Source organism: Triticum dicoccoides, chromosome 3A (genome assembly GCF_002162155.2).
Source record: "Triticum dicoccoides isolate Atlit2015 ecotype Zavitan chromosome 3A, WEW_v2.0, whole genome shotgun sequence".
Classification (NCBI taxonomy): domain Eukaryota; kingdom Viridiplantae; phylum Streptophyta; class Magnoliopsida; order Poales; family Poaceae; genus Triticum; species Triticum dicoccoides.
This window is the reverse complement of record NC_041384.1, coordinates 560,867,132-560,884,914: the sequence shown is the minus strand read 5'-3', so window position 1 is coordinate 560,884,914 and position 17,783 is coordinate 560,867,132. Positions and strand designations below refer to the sequence as shown.

General features: G+C 40.6%; 1 protein-coding gene across 1 annotated transcript in view; it reads right to left on the bottom strand.

Annotated features, from left to right (window-relative positions):
• Window positions 1-17,783, bottom strand: part of LOC119272560 (cysteine-rich receptor-like protein kinase 4) — a 58,947-nt gene that overhangs the window by 23,984 nt on the left and 17,180 nt on the right. The gene's annotated exons all lie outside the window — the stretch shown is intronic.

Below are 17,783 nucleotides of genomic sequence, written 5' to 3'. Positions count from 1 at the left end.
ATTCATATTGCCAAAAGGATAAATCTCAATTTGATCCCTACCAAAGTTCTATTAGCTTATTATATTTGCGACATTTGAATATGCATCAATCCATACTCATTCGTCCAAAAACCTCAAGGACGCTGTAATTTCAGCTGGGATGTTTCCAGCTGCTTCATTGCCTTTGATCATCAGCATCTGGACCAGCAAGTGCTTTCTGAGCTGTATTGAATCCTAGAAAACATAAACAAAAATTTAATAACTTGTTGAAAAATTAATTGCACAACAGACATACGTGATAGGAAGAACATAAATTTATAATTAACAAAGCTATGAAAGACATAAACTTGTTATATATGCACGTACCGAAGTCCTGGACATGTTATGCCCGCGAGTATCATCTTGGTGAGCCATCTCCTGTAGGACTTCCAATCCAGAGTCTAGGCTATGACCAAAAGTCTACATATATTAGAACCTATAGCCGTGTGGCTATAATACACATGACCAATTTAAACAATTACCGCGGGGCTGTAATAAATGTATGATCTTGTGGCCAATCCACGAAATGGGGATTCAAACCAGGCCTCCCCTGTTGCAACACACTGCCAAATTCTTGCAAAACTATACGAGCTTCCTTCTTAAGTTCCTTGTCATGAAAGTCCTCTGAGCCTAAGAATGACTCATTGGAATGATCAATCAGGAGAGTCCTCCTATTTTCAATATTAACTGCATGGAGGGCGTAGGAGGAATCCACCAAATACAACGGCAATAGGTACTGCAATAGGTATACAAAGTTAATGGTGAACAGATAGTATACAAACCAATTGTTAAGAATGAAAATCCTTACAATGGACGGGGTCATGAGCACGTCGTATTTCGGCAAAGGCCGTACAATGACATTGTTAATCAACAAGTTGGTGCATTCAGCTTGGCCTAAGCCAGTCTGAATCAGCACCCGTGCTAGGCGATGGAATTGCAAATCAAACATATGCGTGGAGCCAACAAAGTCTGTGCCTGCATTCCTCTGTATCGCGTCGCTAGTAAGCTTACGCACTGCAAGATCGAAGCAGTTCGGATTGACCCATGTATCACCTCGCATGGTGTCTTGGATAGTCCGTAGGCTTAACTCGATCACAAATGGACGAGGGCTCCTTATCCATATTGTGCTGCAAACAAAACAGCATGATAGCAAAGCTGTTAGAAAAATAAGGGTATCAAAATAATGTAATACTTCAATGTGTGGGCAAACAATAGTACATTTTTTCCAAACTTTAGTAAGGTCTGAAATGTATGTATCTTCTAATTGGAACTGTAGTGTCATTTCAGGAGAGAAGTACTATTTATTGAGATAACTAAATCTATTCTGACATGTTCGGTTGCAATGTATTGCTGTAGTATTGCAGTTATGAACAAATCTGTAGATGGCACATGTATCATGCATCAGGACCCGTTGCAATATAGTACCGTTCATAAAAAAATATTGTAGTTTAAAATAACGTGGTGTGGATGGTACTATCATGGGGTAATGTAAAAGAATAATATTAGCACATGGCCATTTTTTTTGCAACCACTACGTTAGATCTTAAGAACCTTATGTATTTAGAAAGGATAGCATGATCCTAACCAGTAAATGCATGCAACAAATTATGAACGTGGCCAACTAATCGCCCTGGATTAGGTGAAAGAACGTGTTTTTACTCGGGTTTAAAATAAAAAGACAATAATACAAACTATAATGGTAGTGATCTGCAGCTAACAATTGCAATTAAAGTATAGATGAAGTTTAGGGCTGCTAGAACAAACTCTAATTCCTCCTCGTCCGAGGAAACCATGACGTAGTTGTAGATGTACTCGACTGCATCGTCCACTCCATCAAAAATCGGCATTGCAGCCATTACCGTGGGCAGAAAGTCGTCTTAGTACCAGGATGAGCGAGCGAGGGGGCATTAGACAATGGTCGACTCACAGCCAGGCCATATATATGATAGTCGGAGGGGAATTGTCCTTCCAACAGGTCGGTGAGGCATTAGCATGTTGTATGGATTGGAAGGTGCCCATATCATTCCATCCGTGCATGTATCCATTACAAAACCTTGCTAATAAACGGACAAGCATTTATTTTTATTCCATACTACAATGGGCAAATAAATAAACGCCAATTATAATTCAGTTATATACGTCTCCCTTTCCAGATCGGAACAAGCAGGATTTAACTTTCCTTATAAGCAAATCCGACTAAGGGAAAATTAATGGCCAAATTGCGAGCGCTGATTGAACGTATTGTAGGCCACACCGTTAGATTGGATACTACATCGTATTGGAAGGAAATGACTTTAAGGAATCGTTGTCATGTACTCGGAAGGTGGCCCATATCCTTCCATAATTACAAGTTGCCATAACAAAAACTATAGACATGATGATATAATCCATAGGCGCATGTTCGTTGCAACGGGGTACATATATATTTTTAGTGGTTCAACACCTATATCACATAATATAACCTATACCATGTGGAAAAATCTATATCTTTACCGTTAATTGAATTATGCAACTACAACACACTTCTTTTACATGTATTGTTCCATATTCTTAACGCACGGGTATATCTCCATGGAGAGAAAAATTTGAGTTATAAAATACGTTTTTGCTGAAGCACATCTAGATGTGCTTTAAGTAGTATTGCACATCTAAATCACATGTAATTGGTGTGGGTAGCTTTTTTCTTTAGTTTTATGTTTGAGTGCCTCATATCAATGTGGAATAACTAAGACACATCTAGTTAAGCCCTAGAGATACACATAGGACACCTTCTAGAAAGAAATATTCCCGCAAATCATGTCTATAGTTTACTTGATCAATAAAATACAACAGTAGTGAGTCTTGTCACAATATAATAGTGCATGAAACACCTAACATTGGCCTTTTATTCCCGCAAATCTGTAAAGATCAAGTAAGAGTTTATAATGCTCTTAGTCTTGAGAAAAATAAAAGTTGTAAAGGAAAAAATGAAGCAACTATTGTTTGATATATATTCCAACCGGAACATAATCCTTACATGCGCGCCATGCGCGCACCATCGTGTTATGATCGATAAGGCGTAAATGAAGGAGGGATAAGAGAGGGAGAACATGGACCAGAGGACTCGGGCGGATGGGGGCAAGCATGCGTCGGCGGAGGCGTGGGTGCGCGTGTTGTTATCCCTGGATCATGCCTGTGTTGGAATCGCACGAGGGGAAGAGGACTTAGTTAGTTATTCCAATAAAAAAACTGCTGCGTGCGTGTGCTGTTTCCTTTCCTGGCTTGTGTGAAAAAAGGAATGGTGGGGGAGAGACGGACAAAGGACGATGGCGTAAGACGAAAGACTGAACACTGCATATTATTAAGGTATATATATGTATAATACATTAATCATAATGCCAAAATGATAATTCTCAATTCGATCCATAACAAAACTGTAGAAGCCATTTATTTGCGACATTTGAATATGCATCAGTACATAGTTAGTCGTCCAAAACCCTCAAGGATGCTCTAATTTCAGCTGTGATACTTCTGATGTCCATTGTTCCTACCTTGAACAACACGATTGACGTACGCACGTGTTTCATCAAGTGTCGTCAGGCTGGCTTCATGGATATCTACGATAACAATCAGTATTATATAGTAGTGACCTAGTATTATAGAAAAAATATATTGAAAACAAATTTAAAATAGCCCCTACCTTGTAGATAATGATGATCATCATTAATGTTGGGAGAGAAGAAGAATGTGCTCTCCCTCATAGTTTGCAAGCAACGCTGCCTCTGATTTACCTGTATGTAAGTTATAGCAAACTTCTCGAACAGATTGTTAGTGCATTGCAAATGCCAGAAGTGAGGCCCAACGTGCTCTTCACGTACACGTAAGAAAATTATCTGCCGTCTACAAACAAATACAAATGTGAGTATCATTGCAACAATAGAATTACAAAAAGAAGCATATGATAATCTCATATTATAATTGGCGCTTACTGAAAGTTCATGAGGCCAATCTCGAGGGAAGCGACGCGATGCCTATATATTGAATCCCACTTAAATTCTATCTGACCAACATAGGCAAGGATAGCAACCACATCTGCAAATTTGAAATCACAATGAGACTCTGAGTTGTACGGAGTAATATGCAAAAACAACTAACTAAATGATGCACCCGTGATGGTTTTGTCCCCTAGCTCAAAGATTTCTCCAAATTGTGGTAAGCATGGTGGGCAAATTGTCGACATTATCTGTTGCGCCGACATCGTAACCTCGGTCGTAGAACTTAGTGTGGTGACAATGTCCATGGCTAGGTACCAGAAATGTCCATCTGACATTTCTGTGGGGTTGAACCCGACGCGATTGAAATCATAGGTCCTACCGGTTTCTAGCACGCTGTTGAAACGGATTGCCTGGCTGTTGTATGCAATCGCTTTCATCTTTGTTCCCTAATATATTTTCATGAAACATAACAACAATGAGCAAAAAAACATGTTTATCAAAATTGTATTTAAAAATTGTGGGCTATAAAGTATTCTTACATGCCGATCGAGTAGTATGCACTGAAGGTACAAGTTTCCCATGCCATTCTCTTTGATGTGAGCCTTCCACATGACCCTAGCTTGAATAATCCAGCAATTATGATATATGTGTTCCATTTGGACGCAATAAAAATTCATGTTCCTGTGCGTATAAAAAAACAAAAGGATCAGGTAAAATTATTTTCCAAGGGGAGCATAAAATTTAGCAGACAAGGAGCATAACATTCTAGTGGCCCAACACTAATCATGCCAAATTTATACATATTATTCATGTTCTGCTTATTTGTTTTCTTCTTGCAATCAGAACTATTGCATATGGGATAAAAATGATTTTGAAAACATGTAGTACCCAATGGTTATAAGAAACAACCCCAATGAGATTACAGCCAGACCATCAATCTATTAGCTTAAAAAACTATATAAATGAATGCTAATCAAATAGTAATATACTCAGGTGATTGTGTTAGTGCTTGCTACATCTGGTTTGTACACGATGAAAAAAAAGATTATGTAATTCAGACTCACTGTCCATCTGCTTCTAACTAATATACAAGATGAAAACAAGCCGACAATAGATGATTTGATCGCCAAGCCTATTACTATGTTCTAGTGTATCCCATGTGCTCCATCTTTTTAGATAAAAGAACAAGTGGCAAAACAATGGTGATTATTTCAAGAAAAAAACCCGTTATATAGTGATGGCAAATAGACGTACTAAAAGATTATTCTATCTTTCCTGTTCATCGGAGGGGAGATGAGTTGACTGATGACAGGAGCTGGCGGCGGCGCCACCACCCTCTTAGATGTGATCGATCCGTATGAGATCACCATGGTCGTCGTGGAGGAGATGAGTTTTCCTTTATAGAAAATTTGTGGGCAGTGGGGATTATGTATATAAGCATAGTGGGCGGCGGGAAAATGAAATAGTGATGAAAATTTGTTTTTGGCTGGCTAGGCCCTCGTGGGTGACATATCTATATTCAGATATGTAATATTCAGCAACCTATTAAATATTGATTATTAATCAAGGAAACGTACATATCAAAATCGGTCCATGATCTTCAGTTTGATTCACATTATGATCACTTGCCTATGTAAATGGATATGGTTTATCACTTGCCTTTGAAAAACAGACTTTCTTTTTTATGGATATTTATTAACCTTTCTGATATTCACATTAATATATTAATTAATTAATTATATTTTAATTTTCCATTACCTTGATGATATATAAAATTATGATATAGGTAAATGCCCGTGCGTAGCTATGGGACAATAGACAATTTTAGTGTTTTCACATATATCATGCCTAACACATAATTTTACGATCATCATCTATATCAAAAAATATAATTGCACTATGGGAGAATATTGTTTACTCTTTTTGATCACGACTGTCTTAATGACACACAGACGTACAAATGAGAAACAATATAGAGCACGTCTCGTAATAGTAGTAGAAGTACACGCTCCGATAGCTAGCAAACAACATAATGTTGTCTATTTATGCGTATGCATTAGCAGCAATGTTATTAGGCAAATGCTCTCTGTTTATGCATTAGCAGAAGCAACAGATCAGCGGGATCATTCAGTATTTAAAAATTATAGCTCATCTCTCTATCTCTCTCAACGCGTGAGGCCTGGCTGCTGCTGCTCGTCGGCATCAAAATTACACAGATGGATAGAGCTGCTCTGGCCCTTGCGCCTTTCTCACAAACACGCCGGCATCGGCCCCCCTGCTTGAAAAGTGCAGATCCAGAAAAGCCACTCTGTTCTGCTCAATTTGAGAAAAACAATGGAGGGAAGTGAACGAACCTGTAACACGGATTAGTAGGATCGTAGTGGATTGGCAGAGGAGATCAAAGGCGTGGCGGCACCAGGAGCCACCTGGACGGCAGCGAGAGACCGGAGAGATCGTGTTTATGCCTGCAATAAGGACTTTCGGCTAAGAATTAGGGTGACAAATTATATTGTGATATTAAGCTGTTTTTTTGGTCACGCTATCATCGTGTAGAATTAGTTTAAGAAATTAGAGCGTAATTAGGGAAATAAATAAGATATAAGGGAAAATCAGATTGTCATTGAGCATATTTAGCACACACGTAGCATGCATAAATCAACTGAAAATCAAGCTTTATTTTTGTTCAAGTCCGAACGGTTACACGGGATGGAAAAAACAATCTATCATCTCAACATTATTGTAGATCTCCTTATGCTTCGTCCTTATCAGCTGGTGGTGGCTTCTTGTCACATGCTTGAATATGCTTCTCGACCACCTTTGTCAAATGATTTATGTGGTCAATCAAAACCTGCACCAACATGCTAGTATGCTTTTGTGCCTGAAAAATCTCATAGTTGTTGGTACCCCAAACGTCTTTCCTCGCTGCACTTGACCCCGTGTCACGCTGGATATCCCAGCCTGAGGGGACATGTGCACGAGGGATGTGATGCACCTTACGACATCAGATTAGGTTATCAAAATGGTTCGACGAAAGCATGGATGGGAATTGAACAGGCAGGTTATGATCATGCATCTTTAGTTTCTTACATCTCGGTGCAGATCCCTCACCAACATTCCCATCTCGGCTCGGTTCTTCCTCATCTTGTTCCAGCTGACCAAGATCATCAGGGTGCAGCTCCCTCGTTTCTTCTTGTTCTTGATGATTATCATCAGCCCCATCGATGCTGTTGGATGACTACATGTCAAAGTAAGCTGTAGTGGCAAGGGTGTTAGAGCGTTATGGTTTGGGTTTGGCTAATTAAAGGGTGTAGCATTTTATAGATGTTTATAAGGAAACAATAATTACAAAATCGGAAAATGAATCAACTCATATGATCACAATCACAAAATATTCAATGAAATCAAAGTTGTGATTCGGCGTGATCAACCCAGTAGTATATTACAATGAAAAACATCAAACATGCCATTATGTAAACACCGGATATGACCACCTACCGTAATTAATACTAAGTATGCCGATAGTATATCATTTGTTTCCGGATATTATATCTGGATATTGGCATCTTATATTTTGGATATATATTAATAAGTCTGCATTTTGTAAAATTAAGTTATTTCTAATTTTGGTTTGAGGTTATGTTTTAAACATGCCATTAAAATATAACCTGCATGCTAAATAGTAGGAAAATATGATAATCTCTAATCAAATCTTATATCATACGGGGTTTGTTTCATCCTCAAATCTTTTTCCTACTTCTGCTCCAGTTTCACACCAAATTCTTCAGCTACTATTGATGCAACCGTCTGTTCAAATTATTAAGATGGGTTGAAATGTTAAGTCATCACATAATGATAGGCATCTACAAATGTAGTCTAAGAACAGAAAAAAAACTTGAAACACATCTCATTAGTAATACAAATGCAGTAGAAAAAATATTCAGCTACCATTTTCTCAGAAGTACACATATGGTTATACCAGATTTTTTTGTCTGGGTAGGATGTCAAAAATCACTGCCGGTCCACATGAATATATTTTTCAGCTAAATGCACTTCAATGTTGGATTGTCAACAATCTGTCAAATGTTAAAAAAAGATAATTTTGCAGGATGCAGTCTCATGTTACAGACACACCTTTGGGCACTATGGCCACTACCACATGGCAACGCTGTCACAAACGGCCAGGTCACTAAGGATTAGCAACCTAAAAAATCTCCGTGGCTGAATCTATCAGAAGTCCTCCAAGCTTATCTTTTAGGTGTTATATATCTATAGTGATTTTCTTCATAGATTCATGTTGCTACGGTTTGATTATTTAGCATGGACTTGGAGCTCTATATATAATGAGATGTATAATGTGATAGGAAAATATCCATAAGTAATAGATAATCTTGCTTAGAAAATTAGCTAAGAGCCTTACTTGCCATGCTAGATCGTACGGATTTAACCAATAGAATAATCTAATGCATGCTCTCATCAGAAGGTAAAAAGAGAATCCTAGTATTACATGGCATCTAGAAAAGGATACACATTTTGATGAACATTTAATTATTTGATGCCAGCACATCAAATCGTTTTGGCTGGGTGCAACTATAAGTCGACCACCCTCAGACCAACCAGCCATCTTAGTGGAATCCTTGCTGTCCCGCTAAGGCACCAGAACACACGATGCTCGATATCAGCCTAACACAAGTTCTCATGGACTAGAAATCCATGAAACGATGCTTGCTCCCTGAACCAATCCTCGCCAGGTCCTAGATTAATGCAGCCTTGTACAAATTTATAGTTTAGAACTCTTTCCGATCTGCAGTAAACTCATAAAGGTAAATGAACCAATGGAAAAAAATAATATGTAACTTGAATTGAACAGTTAAATAATTAGTATAGCTGCGTGAAAGTACAAGTAATATAACTTTTGCCAAATATTGCACACTTAAGCGAACAAACATGTGCATTGTCACAATCTACAGAGTCGAATGGGCATTTAAACTTATTAGCAAATACGCATTACACATATTTTATTATTTATTAAAAGTACATATGCAAAATATAATTTCAAAAGTTGCACAAACTTCCCTTATGCGTGTGTTGGTCTTATAATTCAAACCAATCTGAATCTTTTAGTTGTGACATATCAGAATAATAGATAGATAATAATGACGCCAATAAATTTATAGTCAAGCATAGTATCAAATTACCAAAATAAATAAGAACGGGTATGATAACTTGCCTTAATTCAAAAAGTTCATTGCATGTCCAAGGTATTTAGCAGGCCAATCATTAGATCTGGATCACAGATTACACACTAAATACTACGCTGTGTGACATGTACATTGCCATAAAAACAACGATAGTAGAAAAACAATAACAATGATGATGGTGCCAATATGGCGGCTGATTATTGAACTGCAGTGCGTAGCTAAAGTTGATCGAGTATACCTCCAGCTATCAAAATAACAAATAAAAAGATACATGTAGTAAAATGAATTACAGCATGTCTTGACAATCGCAAGAGTAATTGCTCTATCATTACAAAACCTGCCTTGCTATTAACCGGTCTTCAGCCTGTAAGGACTTCCTTGTAGACGATGTTCTTCATCGAGGTCAGTAAGAACATGGTCGTTCTTTTTCGCTTGTTTGGATTGTCCTTATGCTTGTTGGCCTTCTCCTTCAGCTTCTCTTTCTGAATGAGTATCTTTATGTTTCTCTTCGCGGTGGCTCAAGACAAAGCAACATAGAGCTGACCATGTGAGAACACGGGATTGGGTAGGTAGACACCAACAATCGGGATGGTCTGCCCTTGAGCCTTGTTAATGGTCATAGCAAAGCTAAGCCTTATAGGAAATTGCTTCCTCTTAAACTTGAACAGAAACATGTCATTTTCAGATGGGCAGAGAGGTATTCGAGGAAGGAAGACCCTCCTGCCAGCATGTTGTCCAATCACGATTTCTGCATCAATGGTGTTCCTCTCAAAACCTCTAACAACAAGCCTAGTGCCATTACATAGTCCATTAGTTGGATCAATGTTCCTTAGAAGTATGACAGGGCAGTTCAGCTTTAGCTTGAGAGCATGCGGAGGAAGACCATTAGGAGTCAATCCATTCAGAAACTCCTGAGCATAGTAGCCATATGGGTCATCCTCCGCATTATCAAAGCTATGGTAGATTACTTCATCTCCATGAAAATGCTCTATCATGCGGAGGTTTATCGTGTCTACATTGTTGTTTGTTGTGCAAAGGATTGCTCGAGATGTCATGTAATTCGAATCAGCCATGTTGTCGTCTAGACTCGGAAATACATGGTCAATAAGCTTCTCCAGGTCGTCAACCTCGCCTGTAGGCGGCAGGCAAATATCTTCAGGGAGTACTATGTTGCCTTGATCGTCGACATCCTCAGTGCCATTGCCGACCCTTAGCAAGTAATCGGCAAACCACGTGTCATTATGAGCCCTCATGTTGGTGATGAGCCGAAGCTGCCGCATACCCTTCCATATATGAGAACTTCGGAGGGTTGCATCAATTATCTGGCCCCGCGACCCCCTTCTGACGACCGAAAGAACCTGCCTAAAGTCCCCACCAAAAACAACAGTCTTTCCTCCAAAGGGTCGGTCGCATATTCCCATGATGTCGCGCATGCTATTGTCCAATGCCTCAACTGCTTGTCGCTTCGTCATGCTGGCCTCGTCCCATATTATCAATGAGGCCATCCGTAGCAGCTTGGCGGTCCCACTCTGCTTGGTGAAGCTGCACGAGGCTCCATCATCGCAACTCCATGGGATCTTGAACCTCGAGTGGGTAGTCCTGCCGCCAGGCATGATAGAAGCGGCAACGTCGGACGTCGCGGTAGCGATACCAATCTTGCCCTGGCTCCTCACCTTGGCAAGCATCGCCCTATATAGGAAGGTCTTCCCTGTACCTCCAGGGCCATCAACAAAGAATACACCCCCATCACCACGTTCAACAACCCCTAGTATCTCATCGTATGCGGCCCTCTGCTCCATGTTCAGTGAAGATGCCAATTTTGTGTCATCCATGTCAAACTCAACGGTTGATTCCTCGATAACCTCTCTTGCCTCGCCCTCTGTTGGGTCGAACGCATCATCTATGCTTGGAAGAGCGAAATCAACAATGTCTTTACCCATGGACTGCAACATACCCCTAATGTCAAGCAACACCATCTGCTCCACCTCGTCAGGGGACGTGCGTGATCGACGATAGTCATCTGACATAGGCTCGAAGTGACGATCCCATAGACCATGCACGTCGCCTGGCTCGCAGTGCACCAAGATGGTTGCGAAGAGCCTCCTAAGTGAACATGGCATCGCCCACTGCTCAACCTCATTAAGACAGTTGTCGAGCGTGTTGTCTGCCTCGATGAGTCCCAACCTTTCAGCAGCCTCTCTAAAGCTCCCACATAGCACGCCGTCCACGGTGAGCAAGTCGTCGAAGGATGTTTTGCCCGTAACATGGTTAAGCAACACACGCATGTAGTATCGCTCCCCCTCGGCAGGATTGGCAAACACTATGCGCCCAATTTAAAAACGCTCGACCCGCGGCTTCAAATACTTCTTTTTCTTCTGCCACGTAAAGCTTCCGGGAAAATCCTTGTACAATATATGCCTAGCTTGAGGGTGTTCCTGGTTAGCCTTGAAATACTCCGTTAACATGGATTTTGAAGCACTTTCGGAGGCGACAACATTCTTCAAGTTAGCTGCGCATTGAATGCAACCCTGTGCATATTCGGGAGATAAAGGGGCAACTGCAAGACAGGCGAGTAATTGGCGCAAAGTGGGAAGCCAAATATCCTCCACATAGCCTCCGGAGGGGTGACCCACCTTGCGTCAATGTATCTCTTGATCTCATCAATGTTACCATCGGCGTCGGGCTGATCGATGCTGAAAAAAGTCTTATCATGGCCCTTGTAAATGTACTTGTAAAGATATTTGACGGCCTTTATGCTAGAGCAGACCTCAACGTTGATGTGGCAATTGAACATCCGTAGTAGGTATGGGTTATAAGGCACAACCCATCCGTTGTCAAACATCTTCCCTCGGACCTTAGCACGTCTTCCATCGTCTCTCCGTCGATAAACTGGGTATGAGTCCTTCCCCTGTGCTGTGTTCTCATTGAACGGCCGTGGATATCTGCACTTGCAACCGTTTTCTTGCATGCAAACATTCTTCGGGTTGAGAGCACCACATGGTCCGTGCATCATATGTTTTACCACCATTGCATACAATTCCGGATACTTATGCTTGTCTGGGAGCTTGGGGAAATGAGTCGGTCATACTGCTCCGGGACGATAAGCTTATATGTTGAGTCCATGATAAAAAAATGTGCGTGGGGGGGAGGCCCCTTTTTTGGAACTCGACTATGTATACGTAAGCGACTACAACACCCAGGATCTGCTTCTTGAACAACATGTATTTCATGTGCTCTAGTTTGCCATAGAACACACGAGCCACAATATCAGGTCGGTCTTGCACCGTCTGACCAGGCAGCAACTCATTCGTTATCTCTTCCCATTTAGGATTGCAAGTCATGGTGAGGAAGATGTCAGGCTTCCCGTATGTATGGAAAATTGCCATGGCATCCATATGCCTCTTCTTCATGTCGCGGTCGCCACCAGGGTATGTTCCAGGGAGCACTATTCTAACCCCAACAGCACTTGCTCGTGTCTCCCCCGAAGTGATGGCATCAACAACTCCTTTATACAAGTCGGCATGAATCTGCGTCTGGTTCTTCCTGTACCACCTCAACCGACAACTCTCAATCTTAACGTACATGTCGACCGCCCATTGCTGCAGCAGGCGTGCTCCACAGAGTATGGGATTGAAGATTGCAGGCCATGTCTGCAGCATATAATAGTAGTAGTCTCTGACAGAGACGCACAACCTGCTATTACCCTCTGCACATGATGGAATAGCATCAAAATGATGACGTATTTGAGAAATAATTTATTATTTGAACCAAAAAGGGACACAGACGTCATACCCGCATCCTCATCATCATCATGGACCAGTTGAGGATGTAGTACAGCCTCCAAAGGAACATTATGTTTAGGTAGTTTCGGATGCCAACCTAGTTCCCTCCTTGGATAGAATAGGGGATAAGACAACGGATCATATGCTCCGGATGACACACGTATACTATGCCTTTCATTGTTGTTACCACAAAGTGTTATCCTCCGGTCAAACCTTTTTTCCAGGTCGCTGCCCTCAACCCAAATTGCAGCAACCTCAGATGACAATGGTCTATTATATTTTCTTTGGTCAAGCCTCTTATCGGTGTTTAGGTCTATCCTATAATCATCAAGGTTGTCCTTGTGTGCACCCAAACTCCTAAATTGCTGGGAGTACGGGTTTTCTTTAAGTATGTCTACTAACTTCTTCACCACATCTTGGTCTAATTGCTTGGTGGCCGCCTTACGATGAGTTATGTTTGGGTCATCATCATAGAAGTACAACTGCAGATGTTCTGGACGTGAGCTAGGCCTGAACGAATGCACATTGTGGTAGATGGTTCTGTGTGCCCGGAATGTGTACACCCCAGACTTCATGTTTGTGTAGTTCTCATCAAGGCTGACGCCAAGGGTTGTGAAGGCGAAATGCCCGTTGAAGAACCGTATGTTCTCACGAAAATGTCTAGAATCTGCATCCACGCTGGACCATAGCCTCATAAGCTCTGGGATTGGTTCCGGTTGTTTAAGCTCGATCTGTCCATTGCGACAGCAGAATCCGTCAGTCTTAGACACAAACTTTCTGGCCTTGCAGTGTTTGCAGTTTGCGTCGAGCTTCAGGATGTGGGTGCTGTCTGGTATGTTTGTGTACACATAGTCTAATGGATCAACCTCGCTAGGTATAACAAATGACATGCTCGCTTACTCGTCATCCTCGAATGTGTCATTATCGAATCCTACAGGCATTCGTTGAAATGATCATCAAAAAATATTCACATAGTACTACAATTACAATAAAGCTCCACGCATACCAAGTTCCGAGTTGACCATACCTTGGTCGCGATACATGTAGTACTCCTCATCCATCAATTCGGCTGGTGTCGGCTCATCGCCCATGATGGGCTTTGGGAACACATCGATGTCGTCTACATTAACATTGCGGAGAATGTGACAAATACCGCATCATGTCAGAACAAGGTTGATGAGAATGAGTAACAGAACCAAACAAAAGCTGTTACATACCATTGGTGCAAACACCGTAATTCGGCATGACCGTGGGAGGGTCGCGATCCGATGAATCATCTTCGGCAGCCCGAGAGAGCGGTATTGCGAGACTATCAGTTGTTGAGTTAGCAATGTCTGGACGTGGGAGTGCGAGGGACTCTTTGCACGGGGTGTTTTTCCTTTTAGCATAACAGGCCTTCCTTTGAGCACTTGACTGCCCCTTCTCAATCACCGACATGCTTTTGCGGCGTTGCACGCGCTTCCCTCGTATCTTTTCATTCAAATCCTCTCTATCATCAACCGTTAGTTCTTCATTTTTCTTCTGATAACATGCTCGGCTACGAGAGTTTCTTTGTATCCTCTTAGCTCGGTCGTTGTCATGGGTAACACCGGAGGCGTCTAATGATGGAGGGGGCAATGTTGCATCATCATGCAATGAGTCTGTATAGTTAGGGCTATCAGCGGTGGCTGTATTAAAAAAGGTGTGTAAGCATCATTAGAACAATTTTGTTTTAGTGACTAATGAATATCAGAACATTCTTCTCATACTCAAATATAATTAATTTGCATTAAGATCAAGCATATGACGGTACGCTTTGTGCATCAATTATATTAAGTTGGTTCTACAACAACAATTATTTGTCAGTCAACGTGAAACTAAAGCAACTGTTGGTATGAGAAGGTATGCACTGTGCATTAATAACAACCATATTTACCTGAATTAGATAGTGGCCGTAGATTTTCATCTGCTATTATCTTATCCTTTTTCCTCCGATAAGATGCTCTCCTAAGAGCATTTCTATGATCTCTCTTACGATCTTCCTCGGTTATATGAGTTGTTTCTTCAAGTATATTCTCGTCAACGTCTGGTGTCATTGAGGACATAATTTAAATGTAGTGAGTAAAACATAATCTGACCACATTGATGACATCTTATTCACAAGTCGATTGCCATGTAGATCATTGTCATTAACCAGACCAGATGTCTCCATAGTTGTAGCAGTAAATGCTGAATCAGTATGCGATAATGTTGTATAGGCGGAGCTAGTTGGGTTGTCTGGTTAAACATTGTTAATAAAACATACAAAAAAATTTAATGGTTAAGACATGACTTGAAGATACTAAAGATAATGGTTAGAACATTTAATTCTTACCAGATAAATTAAGGGCGCGGAGTTTATCTTCTTGGAGACACCCGCTCTTTTTTCCTCCGATAAGAAGCTCTCCTGAGGGCATTTTTATGATCTCTTTTGCGATCTTCTTCCATTATTGCCGCATTATCTTTGGTGACATTCAAGTCATCTGATTCAACATGATAGGTCTGTAATCTTTTATGATATACCAAGGGGACGCCAAGCTGAAAAATTGATAAACCATGAGTAATTGATGTACCTGAGATCACATGTCTAGGTTGACGAACATTTGTGATATCACCTAGGGTACGACGTTGAACAATGTGGCCATTGATTTGTTGTTTTTTCAAACCCTCTGTCTTGCTCATGCGATAAGATTCCCGCCTCCACGCGTTGTTAAGTCCTCTCTGGTCTACAAGATGAATTAAAAATATGGTAGTTAGTGAATAAAAACAGCCACTGCATGTAGCAAGATTATGTTTAAAACTTATGTAGATCACATTGACACAAAATATAAGAAAACAGTTCCAAAACTTGAATGCCGCAAATATTAGTCAGCAACCTGCTGTTAAACAACTTACCAGATTTCGACAAGCAGGGCTGTGGAACCTCTTGCAATAACACATTGTCTTGGACTTTTTTCTTATGATAAGCTGCACGCCTTTGTGTGTTGAACTGTTCCTTTGTTATATGACTTAGATCTATGGATCTGATATCGTCTGCATCATGTCAAAAGTATAAAACACAAAGCCCATAATGCTTTGTCGCACCATCTGTACATCAGGTCAATATGGATGTTAGATAAGCATGCGTGGGAATACCTGTTAGCTTTGTCGCACCATCGATATCATCGTTTGGAGGTTCACTGCCTATAGATTACCAATATGAAAAAATTGCGGTATGTTGTAAATGAAAGTGACTTCCCATAAGTGCACTAATGGCATTTGAAATATGAATGACTCAATACCAATACTATTGTGGCCATCTACATTTGTGCCACAATCGCGAGTTAGATTATTGGAACCCAACAACGAACCATCATGATGGTCTTTATTCCGTAGCGAATTTGTTCCATCTGTAGAGTTGTAACCAGTAGGAAAAGAAAATCAATGATATATAGGTGACAATATATGTTTATAACAATCTTGGCAGATGTAATGCGGCTGAGTGAGTACCATCTTAATTTGTGCTAAAATCCAAATTTAGTATACTCGGAGCTGTGAACGAAGCCTCATTATGCTCTCCATCCGAAAACGACATTGATCCATCTGTAGAGTTATAACCAGGATGAATATAAGGCCAATGATATAAACGCCGTATCTACATGGCAACATTCCCAACAATATTCACACAAGCATTATACCTGGAACCGTAGCTGAATTTTCCCCAACATTTTGAGCTACGGGTATGATGCTTGCATTGTTATCTTCAACTATTATAGAGCTTGTAAGGCCTGAAAAGCATTATGCATTAAGCATGTGAATATCAGAAATGCACATAACTCATGTGTAGCAAATTATGATAGGTATAAGCATGCCCGTTGTATTATATTCAACAGTTATCACGCTTTTAAGGCCTGCAAAACATGATAATAAAAGATTGCGAATGTTCATTTTTGCAAATAACCTATGTGTAGTACTTTCTCATAGAAATGCAGCATACCCGTAGTAACGTCCTCTTCTGGTTGATGATCAACTACCTTGCTTCTTGAATTACCCATACACACCTATGTAAGTACACATTACCGACAATTAATGACCTTTGTCTGAAGTGAAGTAAGGATGAGGCTTCAACTCTGCTAGATGTTCTCTTTGATCATTTATCTGTGGACCGTATACATTCATCATTTGGTCATACTACTATATTTTCATGAAGCAAACCCTTTTCATGGTATTATACAGTAAAAAATGCATGCTTGCAATCAATCTTCTAGCTCCAGTGTTTATGCATGATGAGATTTAAGCGCAGGACTGGATTACACGCGCAGCCGCACAACAATGAGGGTGCTACAAGCTCGAAACTGCTTAACTGGCATACTCATGCAATTTTCTTATGTTGTTATTTAATCACTAAGGGCTTGGATATATATAGCATCCCAATGATCATCAGAACTTGTTGGCGCGGTGAAAGAGCCGGTTCATGTGATCTTTGGTGAAACCTGTAGATATGCCACTTGCACCTACTATAGTACTACTACTGTTTCGTTAATGCATTAGGTTTTGCGAAGCTTCAGCTCAACCTTATGGTTTATTATTAGTTATGGATCAGTTCATAGTATAAGTAGTTTATTGGTCAGTTTTATTGTTTCTCTTCAGACTGATGGTTTATTTGTGTCACCTTTTGCATGTGATCCTGTTGTGAGCTACAAACTCGAGATCTTCTGCAGTTCTGAGATGCAAACTCGAGATCAGGGTGCTCCCCAAGCTCAAAATCATCTCAACAAGGTTATCAGGTGGTCACCTATGTACTACAATCTGAT